The sequence below is a fragment of the Macrobrachium rosenbergii genome, chromosome 53 (genome assembly GCF_040412425.1).
Source record: "Macrobrachium rosenbergii isolate ZJJX-2024 chromosome 53, ASM4041242v1, whole genome shotgun sequence".
NCBI lineage: Eukaryota > Metazoa > Arthropoda > Malacostraca > Decapoda > Palaemonidae > Macrobrachium > Macrobrachium rosenbergii.
This window is the reverse complement of record NC_089793.1, coordinates 9,014,385-9,025,992: the sequence shown is the minus strand read 5'-3', so window position 1 is coordinate 9,025,992 and position 11,608 is coordinate 9,014,385. Positions and strand designations below refer to the sequence as shown.

General features: G+C 37.2%; 1 long non-coding RNA gene across 1 annotated transcript in view; it reads left to right on the top strand.

The window, feature by feature from the left end:
• LOC136834270 (uncharacterized) overlaps nt 1-11,608 on the top strand; it is a 39,496-nt gene that overhangs the window by 21,241 nt on the left and 6,647 nt on the right. The window contains exons 2-3 of the long non-coding RNA XR_010851706.1: nt 7,683-7,867; nt 9,243-9,400. This is a non-coding gene — a long non-coding RNA (uncharacterized lncRNA). The remainder of the gene's footprint in view (nt 1-7,682; nt 7,868-9,242; nt 9,401-11,608) is intronic.

Below are 11,608 nucleotides of genomic sequence, written 5' to 3'. Positions count from 1 at the left end.
AATAGGCAGACTCTGCCACACTAACTGGTTCAAACTGAATCGCTCGTTAGTCTTATGCGGGCTTAAAACTTCGAGTGGTGTTTGTACTCTGCCATTTAAAGCTAATTCTGTTTGTTTCTTCGAATAGCAAATGCTAGTGGGGGACTGGTATGTAGTGTTTTAGTTATATGCAGATTATAGTTGCAGAATTAATTTTTATTAATGAGGTGTATTTAATTCTCTAATACTTGGATTTTTGTATATTATTATTGATAAATCTTTGAAAACATAGCGTGCATTGATGAAGAATGAATAACAAATTGCATAGGTTAATATAATATATATATATATATATATATATATATATATATATATATATATATATATATATATATATATATATATATATATATATATATATATATCATTAACTGTTAAAATACATAAAGTAACATTTTTAATATTCTAATTTTCAGGTAACTAAATTTGCTAGACATTTTGTGCTAATTTTAACTAATTTAAGGAGTCATACAGAAAAATCTTTTAATATTCGTAACCTTCAGGTACAAAATTCAGTCCGAAAAATGATTAATGAGGTTAGGTAGTCGAAGAAAATTAATTAAAAATTTAGGCCTTTTTTTTTAATTCACGCTGAAATTAGTTTTTATGAATTTCAGCGTTCATTCATACCTTCTCTTCGGGAATATGCTATAAATAAATTAGTCACCAGATTATTTATTTATTTATTATTTTATATTTATATTTGTTCATGTATTCATTTCTGTATATGACTGAAATTTCATGCAGAGTTTCAAATGATTTTTTCAGCTAGGTGCTTCGGCTTCCAAATATCAGATTAGACAAGCTTTAATTACTAATTGTCATGTTAGAAATGTACCATTGTAATTCACAAAAAAAAAAAAAAAATGCTGGTACCATCTTACCCAATCGTCCCCAAATAATGGTGGGACAAATGGGCATTGCATGCCCCTGACTGACTGTGTTTTTTTACAGTCACGGAAATTGCAATTATAGTTCAGACAGTCCAATGTCCAGGGTAACCTATTTTATTTACTTTTGCTTTAGTATAGACCTTCTCTGCCTTCAGTTTAAATAAAGGTCTCTATCTTTTTTTATGTGCATATATATATACACACATATATATTTATGTCTATATACAGGAATTCCATAAATAGTTAGCACAAGCATTTTTTTTTTGACAATGAACGTGATGGTAATTATTTAAAAGCTAAGTTTTGTTCATGAAATGAAATATTTGGAATATAAAAGTGGACAAGTAGATAAAAAAAAATGACAAGCCCATAAAAGATGAAAATAGTAAATTGAAAGTTCAAAAAGAAGAATAAAAGAATGAAGGAGGGTGTACTTTGAAGACCGAGGAAAAAAACAATAAATGCAACCCTATAGGATGTACCACCCGAAGAGGCTAGGAGACCTTTTAGGAGAAAAAGTTTCTTGTTTATCAGGCTGCCGATTGACGTGAATATTCCTAAATATTATTTGTTTGCACGGACGGTGGACTCTGACTGTTGGGAATATGTTTCTGTGTACATGGAGATAGGCTGACGAAGAAAGCACAAAAACACTGCTGCCTGCCCAGTCGTAGGTCTGTATAAGATAAGAACTCGGGCCTGGAGCTGATAACCCTGGGAACCTGGGAGCATGTTTTCATTGCGGGTGCAACAGGGCGGTGGGGGTGGGGAAGACTTTAAACCATAAAACCCACCTTTAAAACATTGCCTTTTAAAGGACTGAAGACTGTAGGTCAGGAAAACCAGAGGCATTAAAAGATTGCCAAAATTGTGAAGTAGAAGAGTTCCTGTTCAATGCCCATTCAACCTCTCGATTTCCGATTGTTTTTAGACTAAAATTTCCACAGAGATCCTTTGAAAATCTGATTAGAAATCCGTGTAGTTGAGAGAAATGTTTTCAGTGCTTTAACCGTTGCATTAAATTGAAGTTTCACTTAATATTATTGTTTGGATTTTAAAGATGTCCTGTTGAAGTTACCCAGAAATGTTATGAAATCAGTAAGCTTTGGGTTCATTGTATGGTCTTGGTACATTCCATGCACTAGAATATTCTAATATGAAAACTAATCATGGAGAGAGAGAGAGAGAGAGAGAGAGAGAGAGAGAGAGAGAGAGAGAGAGAGAGAGAGAGAGAGAGAATATCATAATCACATTACCTATCACATTATTTGCTGCAGGAACATAAATTCACATGACCTCTTAAACTGTTTCGAAGCAGTTTACTCCCTGACCTCGTAAAAACAGAGACTGACATTTATGACTTGACATAAATTCCGTGCGGATAAACCACTTACAGAGAGTTGTGGGGGTTTGAAATTTTCAAAGAGGCGTCTGCTCTGCGCCGCGACGTATTGTTTAGTTCGTTGGTTAACTGGTACAGTAAACCCGCCTTGGGAAACCGAAGGGATTTACGTTGGTAAGTCTAATGAATGGCCTCCTGCAGTTTTCTGTATTTCAATAACAGAGAGGTTTGGCATTGCGCAAATGTTGGTAACTGAAGTGAATCGTGCAAGTTCAGTTTAAGGGAACATAATCTAATAAGTAGAGATAAAATTTATCTATGTGGCCAGGGTCATAGTCAGGATACACGTAGTATGCTCTAAGCAGTGTTTCGTTTGTAATGTCCCGAGAATGTGGTAATCCTGCGCTTTTTTATATATAATTCAAATATTAATATCCACGAGATAGTGAAGTTATAATAGAAAGCAGTCACGGAACGCATTAACCTGAAATTCCGGAAGGAAAAAGCAGTCATATTGATACCTCTGGTGTGTTAGGGTCATTAATCTAATGTTTCACAATAGCACGATGAAAAGGGGCTCACGTTATAGAATAGAATCTCCTCTCCCACCCCGTTTTCTGGAGTCGGCTGGTTGCTTGTATACCTATCAACCGTGTATAGCATCAGATTATTGTAGGATGCCATTTTATACAAATTACCAGTGATATCATGGCTTTTCTGTCTTGGAATTACATATAAAGAAAACACACGTACACACAATCCTGAGTCAGTAGCAAACAAATGTGGTTTATTGTTGTTTACGGCAGTGGCAGGTGGCGGGAGCAGACCGGTTGATAACGGAAATCCACGAACTGTTTTCTGTTTTCAGGAAAAGTAATTCAGGTCATGACGGGTCAACACCATTGCATCCTGTCATTCATGCGTTCGTGGTTCAACGGCTGTCACGTAAAACGTTCCTTGTTTCATAACGGCTGTTAAAGATGACTTTAACGTTCAAGAGTAAAAGATATCTATGATGTTCTGTGTATTAAAGAAAATTCTTCTTCTTCTTCTTCTTCTTCTTCTTCTTCTTCTTCTTCTTCTTCTTCTTCTTCTTCTTCTTCTTATTATTATTATTATTATTATTATTATTATTATTATTATTATTATTATTATTATGTCAGACAAGCGCACATTCACAAAGAACCAGAATACGGAGCTAATATTTGGAAAGAAGTGTGAAAAAAGATTAGAACATAAAAAACAACAGAGGCAAATCAACAAACAGATGTATGCATAAACAAAATGCCAGTCAGGAAGCGCAAGGCAACAGAACGTGGAGTTTTGACGCAAAATTGCAGCCGCTTTGAAACTTAAAATATCTGCACCAGTAACTGCCAGAAAGGCTATTTTACAGTATAGATTTGAAGAAAATGAAGATTTTTTTGGTTACTCCTTATTGGATCGTGGGTGCTTAGCAAAGAGAATGGTATGCACTAGTTTTTTTTAGAGGTGCTGGAAGGTTTAGTAGAGTAATAAGCATTACGTCGCGGGGGGACTGGAAGGCATAAATGGTTAAGAAAAAGCCACTGTATACAACAAAATTCAAGTGAATAAATAAAACACAGGAGCTTTTGACCTTCTCTAAGGCATTCTTCAAGACAAACAAGAAGAATGTGTTTTTATCATTATCGGAGGAAGGCATGAAGTTATGGCAGGTTCTTTGGGGAAAGTAGATGATGCAGTATGATATGCATCAGTTTTTGGGTGAGACTGGAAGGCCTCAGTAATAAGCACTGGTTTTAAAGGAAGCTGGAAGACCATTGTAAGATGCACTAGTTCTTAGGGGCACTAGAATGCTCGAATAAATACTACTAGTTCTTAGCGGTGTCAGAAGTCACAGCGATATTAATCTGTACCACTTTTGCAGAAAAAAAATGACACTACCGCTTCGAGCAAATTGGAATAAAAGATGATGATTCAAAGAAGATGCTGACATACATTGAGGAGGACAGTATTCCAAGAATGGTAGAAAGAAAGGTCAGAAGCATATGGTATTAATATTAATACAGTCATCTCACTTTTTCTCTTTATAGAGGCATTACAGACAATACCAACTTTTGTGGCAGCATCATATATTATTAAGCAATGTACACGAAAGAAACTTAGGAGCCGCTGACGAGACCCACAATTATCAAATATTCAGAATCATCAAGCATGTACTGTTATTGTTGGTAAAATTATCTGGCGTAGTGCCAGCACGGGCTCTTGCTTTTATCGAACAACACCTGAAATCGGAAACACTGTATAAGCTCGGATCATGGCTCACTGAATGCACGACTCGGGATATTGTCAGGGCTAACAGCAACTTTATTTCTATGGAGAGAGAGTTAACTGTATCTGCATACTGTACTACACCATATATTAATTTCTAGGCCATTTTTCATGTCTGATGTAAAGACTGACAATAATAATTATCTAGGACAAAGCGTAAGAACGAGAGAAGTTTTCGAAATTGAACAGATTTGTCTAATTTTTCTGGAGCAGTGAAGTGAAGTTAATTATACAGGGGTGGTAGAATTGCTGTAGGTAATGTTGAAGTAAGTACAATCCATGTTGCAGTCGGATATAAAGAATTGTCGGTAAAGACCAAGGAAATTAATAGAAATGGAAATATGTAACTTACCCCAACATATTTCAGAAATAAATTAATCGTCCCAGTGAACACCAAGCACCATGTCATCTTAATATTTAATTATCAATGCGTGAGTACAGTAATATTTATCGCTCAGTGTTCACATACTGAAGGCTTAAACACATACTGAAACTTGAAAATTTCACTGATTTTAGTGCCAGTATTAAGAGAATGCCCTGAAGCTTCTTTACAGATAACATAAATGATTTTCTTCAGGAGTCTCTGGTCTAAAACAACTGCATAAGCCATGAATTCAGTCACAGGTTATCATTCAGATCAACTTCAGGTTGAAATATGTTTTAAGTGTCAAATTAAGTTTTTCAGGTTGAAATATGTTTTAAGTTTCAAATTAAGTTTTTCAGGTTGAAATATATTTTAAGTGTCAAATTAAGTTTTTCAGGTTGAAATATGTTTTAAGTGTCAATTAAGTTTTTCAGGTTGAAATATGTTTTAAGTGTCAAATTGAGTTTTTCAGGTTGAAATATGCTTAAAGTGTCAAATTAAGTTTGAATAACGAGAAAATAAACATTCTTTTGGAAAAGCCGTAAGCTCATAAGTGTAAATTGAGTAAAAATATAATTTAGTAAAAAAATATGTAGTACAATTTAAATTTCCGTAAGCTCATGAGTGTAAATTGTGAGTAGAAATGTATAGGAATGAATTATATCGCACAATTTATTTAAGTTTTATCACCTAACCTTATAACCAGACTTAGGCAGCCTGTTTTATAACCTAACCTTATAACCAGACTTAGGCAGCCTGTTTTATAACCTAACCTCATAACCAGACTTAAGCAGACTGACCGAAACAAAGATAACAAGCGACATTAGGTCAGAAGTCAAAGCAGGAAGCCCGGAGAGTGCCCTTCGGCCAGTGTTAGGGCTGGACGGAGGGAGAGATCGAGGCATCTGTCAGCGGGATGACATCCCCACCGAATGAGGATGTGTGTCCTTGAATCCCCATGAAGGGGATTTGAAATCTATGATCCGGCAGGAAAGGAGAGAAGGGGTCTGAAATACCCTTTTATCTCTCTTTCTTTCTCTGTCTGAAGTTTTGTTGCTGTTTTTTTTTTTTTTTTCTCTGCTTGGCGTGTGTTTATCACTTTTTAGTTTTATCTCTACCTCTCTCTCCCCCCATGTTGTATATAAGCTTCTGTGTCGTTTTCCTGCAAAACAGGACGCGAACATATATTATTCAGTCAAAGTCGTTACATTTACTCAACAGCTAACAGTAATGGCCCTGTTAAAACAAGCAAAATAGCGTTCAAAATGTGACCATGTTTACCCCTTTAATAACATCAGCAGTAAATTTTGAATCCAAGAATGTCTACGTGCGCGTGTTTCCGGGTCCACACTGGTTTGGTTTAGTAACATACCTCATTATCTTAAAATAAAGGATCAAATACCTTTGTGTGTTGACATATATGCTAACATCTCGGATAAAAAGACGAATACTTCGACAGCACTGTCAGCATCTCTGGGAGAACTGTTGGTATCTCAGAACACAGGATCAGATGTCTTGATGCGTTGCAATAAAAATCAGTTCAGGATAAAGAATCAGGTACCTGTGTGAATTGACTTAATTGTCAACATCTCTGAGTAAAGGGTCGAGTATTATGTGTATGTTCCGTACTTACAACGTTCCATGGTAAAGGACTGAATAGCTCAGTACTTTGGAATGTTGATGTATTGTCTGCATTTCAGGATGAAAAGCCAAATACCTTACTGCATAGACATTTTTATACTATCAGTGATTGTATGGCTTCATTAAGCATTTCTGTTCATAGTGTGCATGGAAGGTGTTTAGCTCAGCAAAATTGAATGATTGATTATGTCCTTTCAAACCAATGACAATCGCACAGAGGTCATAGGCGTGCATACCTAGGCACGATCTATTGAGACCAGTAGTTTCTGTGAGCTGCCTAATCCTACTTGCAGGTGGAACCCCCAATTTCAGTGGCAAGTTAAATCAAAACGGTTAAAGAGTGGGACCGATGAAGCCTCTGGATCCAGACGTATTCTAATTTTTTTTCCAGTTCATCCATTCATTTTTCATTTGAAGGATTATTATAGTTTTACAGAAGTCGACCGGCTGATTATCCATTGTGTGTTCTAGCCCAGTCTTGACACATTGCTTTATGAGAGTTCTGTGAATCTGTTATCTCCCAGCGGCTTTCTTTTCTGTTGGAATTTGCTATTCACATATTTATCCTTCAAAGCTAGTTCTTGATTTGCATTTTCGTGTCGATTCTCGATAATACATTTATTCTTTATATTCGGTACTAATTGATACCTTTCGGTGAAGATTCATTCGACAAGGTTTTTCAGTGTTTGTTTTCGTAACGTGTCAAGAGGGACTCCGTATATAGTGTACTGTATACAGGTCAGTTATTCATGGTAATGTAACCATGCAAAAGGTAAGTTTCGCTTCTTTATCATATTTGTAATTATTTGTTGGTTTTAAAATCATTATGATTAGTAAAGAACTTGGACATTTTTTGTTTTGCTGGAAGTTTGACTTGAAAACTGTTGGCTGTGAATGTCAGACTGTTTACATTTCTGGTTCTCCTTTACAGGAAGCTCATTATCCTCTATCCATGTGCGTGCGCGTGCTTATCTTTTAGCATAATTAAGGGAGGTAATCATAAATTTCTTACATAATCTCTTTTAGGCCCATTAAAAAGTGATGTTGTTTATTGCTTCAAGAAGAATACATTTTGTGTTTTATTTTTCAGGTATTCAACATCAGCCAAGTTCATGCGCAATAAACCAGGGCAGACTGAATTGATCTCCTGTTGCTAAATAAAAAAAAGAAGGGTATGGGACCTTGCGCTATTGATCATAATTGGTCTACTGGCTCAAAAGAGCAACGGTGGTGGCACAAGGCCAGCTTAATCAGACAACGAGGTCGCAAATAATGGTAAGCGTCTGTAATCATGTCTCGTGTGCCAGTTATTCATGAATTTCTTGGTTTGCATCCATTTTAAAATATATATTTTTTTTAACCCCGAAAGTGCTGTCACTTGTCACTTAGATAATTATTTTGTTATTTTTTGTAGTTTAAACCTTTTACTTCCCCCACTACTTAGCTCTTGAAATGTTCATTCATTTTGCGGTTTAAAATGATAACAGTTTTGTCATGAGAGACTTGGGTGATGTCATATTGCCTTGGAAAGGTATGTGATTCATTTGTTAGTGATCTGTCAGTGAATAATTGCTGGATGAGTAAGGGCGTTTTTAAATTGGCTTTTATTCTCTTGAAGGTAATTGCGTTTCACCTCGGAATTGCGAAGGGGTTTCTCTTAATGTAATCCGGAAAATATTCAGGGTAAAAGCTACATACATGGGCATTGTTATCATAGTGCAAATTACATTTTATTTTTAATTTATAATACCCTAAGACATCAATTTCTTTAACACAACACAGCTGTACTTACGTCTTTTATTGTGTCAAAGGAGAATTTTTATTTCTCCAAAAAAGGAGGTACAGTTTATAATGGTTATAAAAAAAGTTCTTCGTTTGGCGAGTCGATAGAGTTGTGGGCTAGCACTCGCTAGGCCCGAGTTCGAGTCTCCGGCCGGCTAATGAAGAATTAAAGGAATTTATTTCTGGCGATAGAAATTCATTTCTCGCTATAATGTGGTTCGGATTCCACAATAAGCTGTAGGTCCCGTTGCTAAGTAACCAGTTGGTTCTTAGCCACGTAAAATAGGTCTAATCCTTCGGGCCAGCCCTAGGAGAGCTGTAAATCAGCTCAGTGGTCTGGTACAACTAAGGTATACTTAACTTTTTTCAAAAGTAAAGAGAACGCCTTCCTCTTTTATCATCCACCCCAGAAGGGGATAGTACCATCAGAACACCTCACATGTTCACTATAGGTGTTAGCAAAGGGTGTTCGAAGTGTCCCTTCAGCTCCTAGCAGTACCCACTTTTCAGCCTTTTACTTTACATCCATTTCTGCTTCCTGTATTCCATCTTGCTGTCTAACCTCTCCAACAGTTACTTCTTAATACGGCTGTTGGGTTTTCTCCCAGTTTCACCTTTCGATCCCTGTACGTCGTACCATTTGTTTTTTGGAGTCTTTATCTTGCTGTCCAACCACTCCAACTTCTTTTCGTCGCTGTCGTCAGTTCCTAGTGGTTGGAAGATCCCAGTACTTTTTTTTTTTTTTTTTTACTAAGTTTCATATTTCAATCATTAATTCTTTATCATCCCAGATATTGTAAACTGATCCTCTCATGTATTTGTTTATTGTATATGACTTTGAAATTATATCATATAATGACCATTACAGGTGGACCATTGCTCTCCAAGTACACCAGAAACATCTGATATCTAACTACCCAGTCTTGGCCTCCTCATAATAGTCAAGCCTCTCATTGGTTCCGTCCTTTCTGACCGATAACCCTTCACAAGGAATGGACGTGCTTGAGAAACTTTTTAAAGACTTAGGTAAGTCCTAAGGATTATGAGGTGTCAAAGGTTTTGCTGTTATCATTGACATGGTGACCATTTTAAAGATTGTTATACGGGAAGTTTGAATGTATTTACAAGTAAGTTTGGCTGTTAATATGGTAAGAGGCTTGTATTCAAACAAAAGGGATTTCAGAAAGCTGCAAGTGGTTCTGTATTCACTGTTGCCTGGAGCCTATTTTGGTGTATCTGCATGTTTTCCTTGCTTTAGTCTTTTGATGTGGAAATATTCTAGTACATGTGAGCTATTCCTAGGCTATTTTATTCATGTTTCAATATTTTCTTGAGGTCTTGGTCACAACTTCACACAAATTATTTCTTGATTAGAGGCATTTGTTTGACAGAATTCAGATTCTGTAGTACCGCAGTGTACAATCAGAGGGGGTATATATTTAGATTAAAAACTGTAAGGTTTTTGAGATTGGTAATCCGAGTTGGTTGTGTATTACGTCAAACACCAAGATCACTAATATCGCTCCTTATTATTGAATGCCCTCATTTGGTAAATCTGCCATGTCCCATGTATAACTTTTCTTGAATGGATATGCCTGTATTTTTTCGTAAGTGTCTAAGTTGTAACATCTTTTTAACTCTTGAGGCAATTTGAACAGCAGCGGGTATCTTTGTCACATCTTGACTTCATTCATCTGTTATCTGCCTTGGCGCATCATCTGCTTTAGCTCAGTAGAGTAAGACTCGTGAATGAAGCAAGGTGAAGAAACACAAGCATGTATCTTAGTCTGTTCTTCCTCTCCCTCCACGTTAAACACTTCCTCCTTGTCTTCAACCACCCTTCTTCCAAGAAGTCCTCTTACAAGAAGGTTAATTGGACTTAAGGTGGTTGGTGATGGCACCTGATCATCTGCAGGTGAGACGTTTGCCACAGACTGGGTTGACACTGGGTTCTCTCAGCATGCTCCTGAACAAGTGCCTCATTGTTTCCTTCTGAGACAGAAGGCATGTTCCACTCTTCCCCGTTTTGTACATATATTGAGGTATGCAGAGAAGAGTTGGTTCTACCTTCTTGCTCAACATGTGTATGATCCGTGGATCGTGATTGTTCAGATCATGTGGCAGTGCCTGGTTCATCGAGAACTCCCAGTGAATGCATTTACAATTCCAGGATTATGTGGATACAGACAAAGGGTTCGCATGTGAAAGGTTGCCATATTATGAAACTGCTAAATATCATGACAATCTATATGCACATGATCATGCAGACTCTTGGGTGGTGAGTGGTGAGGACTCACAGTGCAAGTGTATGCAATATTCATATCCTGCATGTGCTGACAGAAGGTTCACATATGGAAGGTTGTGGCAAATCATGTTCACATGATTTTGCAGACACACTGCGTGTTTGTGGATCATCCAAGACTTCCAGTATCACGCATGTAAACATTCTAGCCTGTACTAGCTTGGTTTTGGCTGTTCATATTATGAAAGTCTTCGTATGTGGACCATGATTTCAAGAGGTTATGAGTCAACCTCGGCTCATGATTCAGTAATAGGTGCCATCAGGTCCGGTTGTGTATCCATAGTCCTGAAAGCGCTCATGATGGCCGACTGGTATGCAAGCCTTTCAGTCTTGAAAGGATCCAGTTCATGCTTCAGGCAAAGTTGTAATAATTATTTTAAGAAATCAGTGTGATCAGACCTCATTTCGTCTGCAATGGGACTGTTTGCCAGTTCAAAGCCCCATGCTTCAGACTGAGAAAATTCCTCTGGTGTAAACTCAGGCCTGCATGCTTGGAAATGTATTCTGCTGTATCTCAACGACTAGCGGGTTTTGGTGTTAGAGCAGTAGAACAGACTGCCTCCACACCTTTTCCCAATCTAGGGATTGTGATAACTGGGATAAGTCAGATCTTGTGCCTAAGTAGGAGTCACATTTAGGTTATGTTGATAGACACAGCTATTGTAAGCAAGCTTGGGGAGGTGACAGTGTAGTTCCTCTCTTGATAGGAACAACCAGCTTAGCTATGGTAGGTCATCCTCAGTCACCTGTTATCCTTGGAGAAACTGAGCCTTTCAAGCACATATACCAACATTCACTTCAGTGGAAACTATGTAACTTAGATTGGTGGCTGGAAAAAGGGAAGCTCGTAGTGGGAGTTCCTTTGAACTCCCCACCTCCAGAGGTTCTTCTGTTCTCAGATGTATTAAGAAGGGGTGTTGTGCACACCTCAG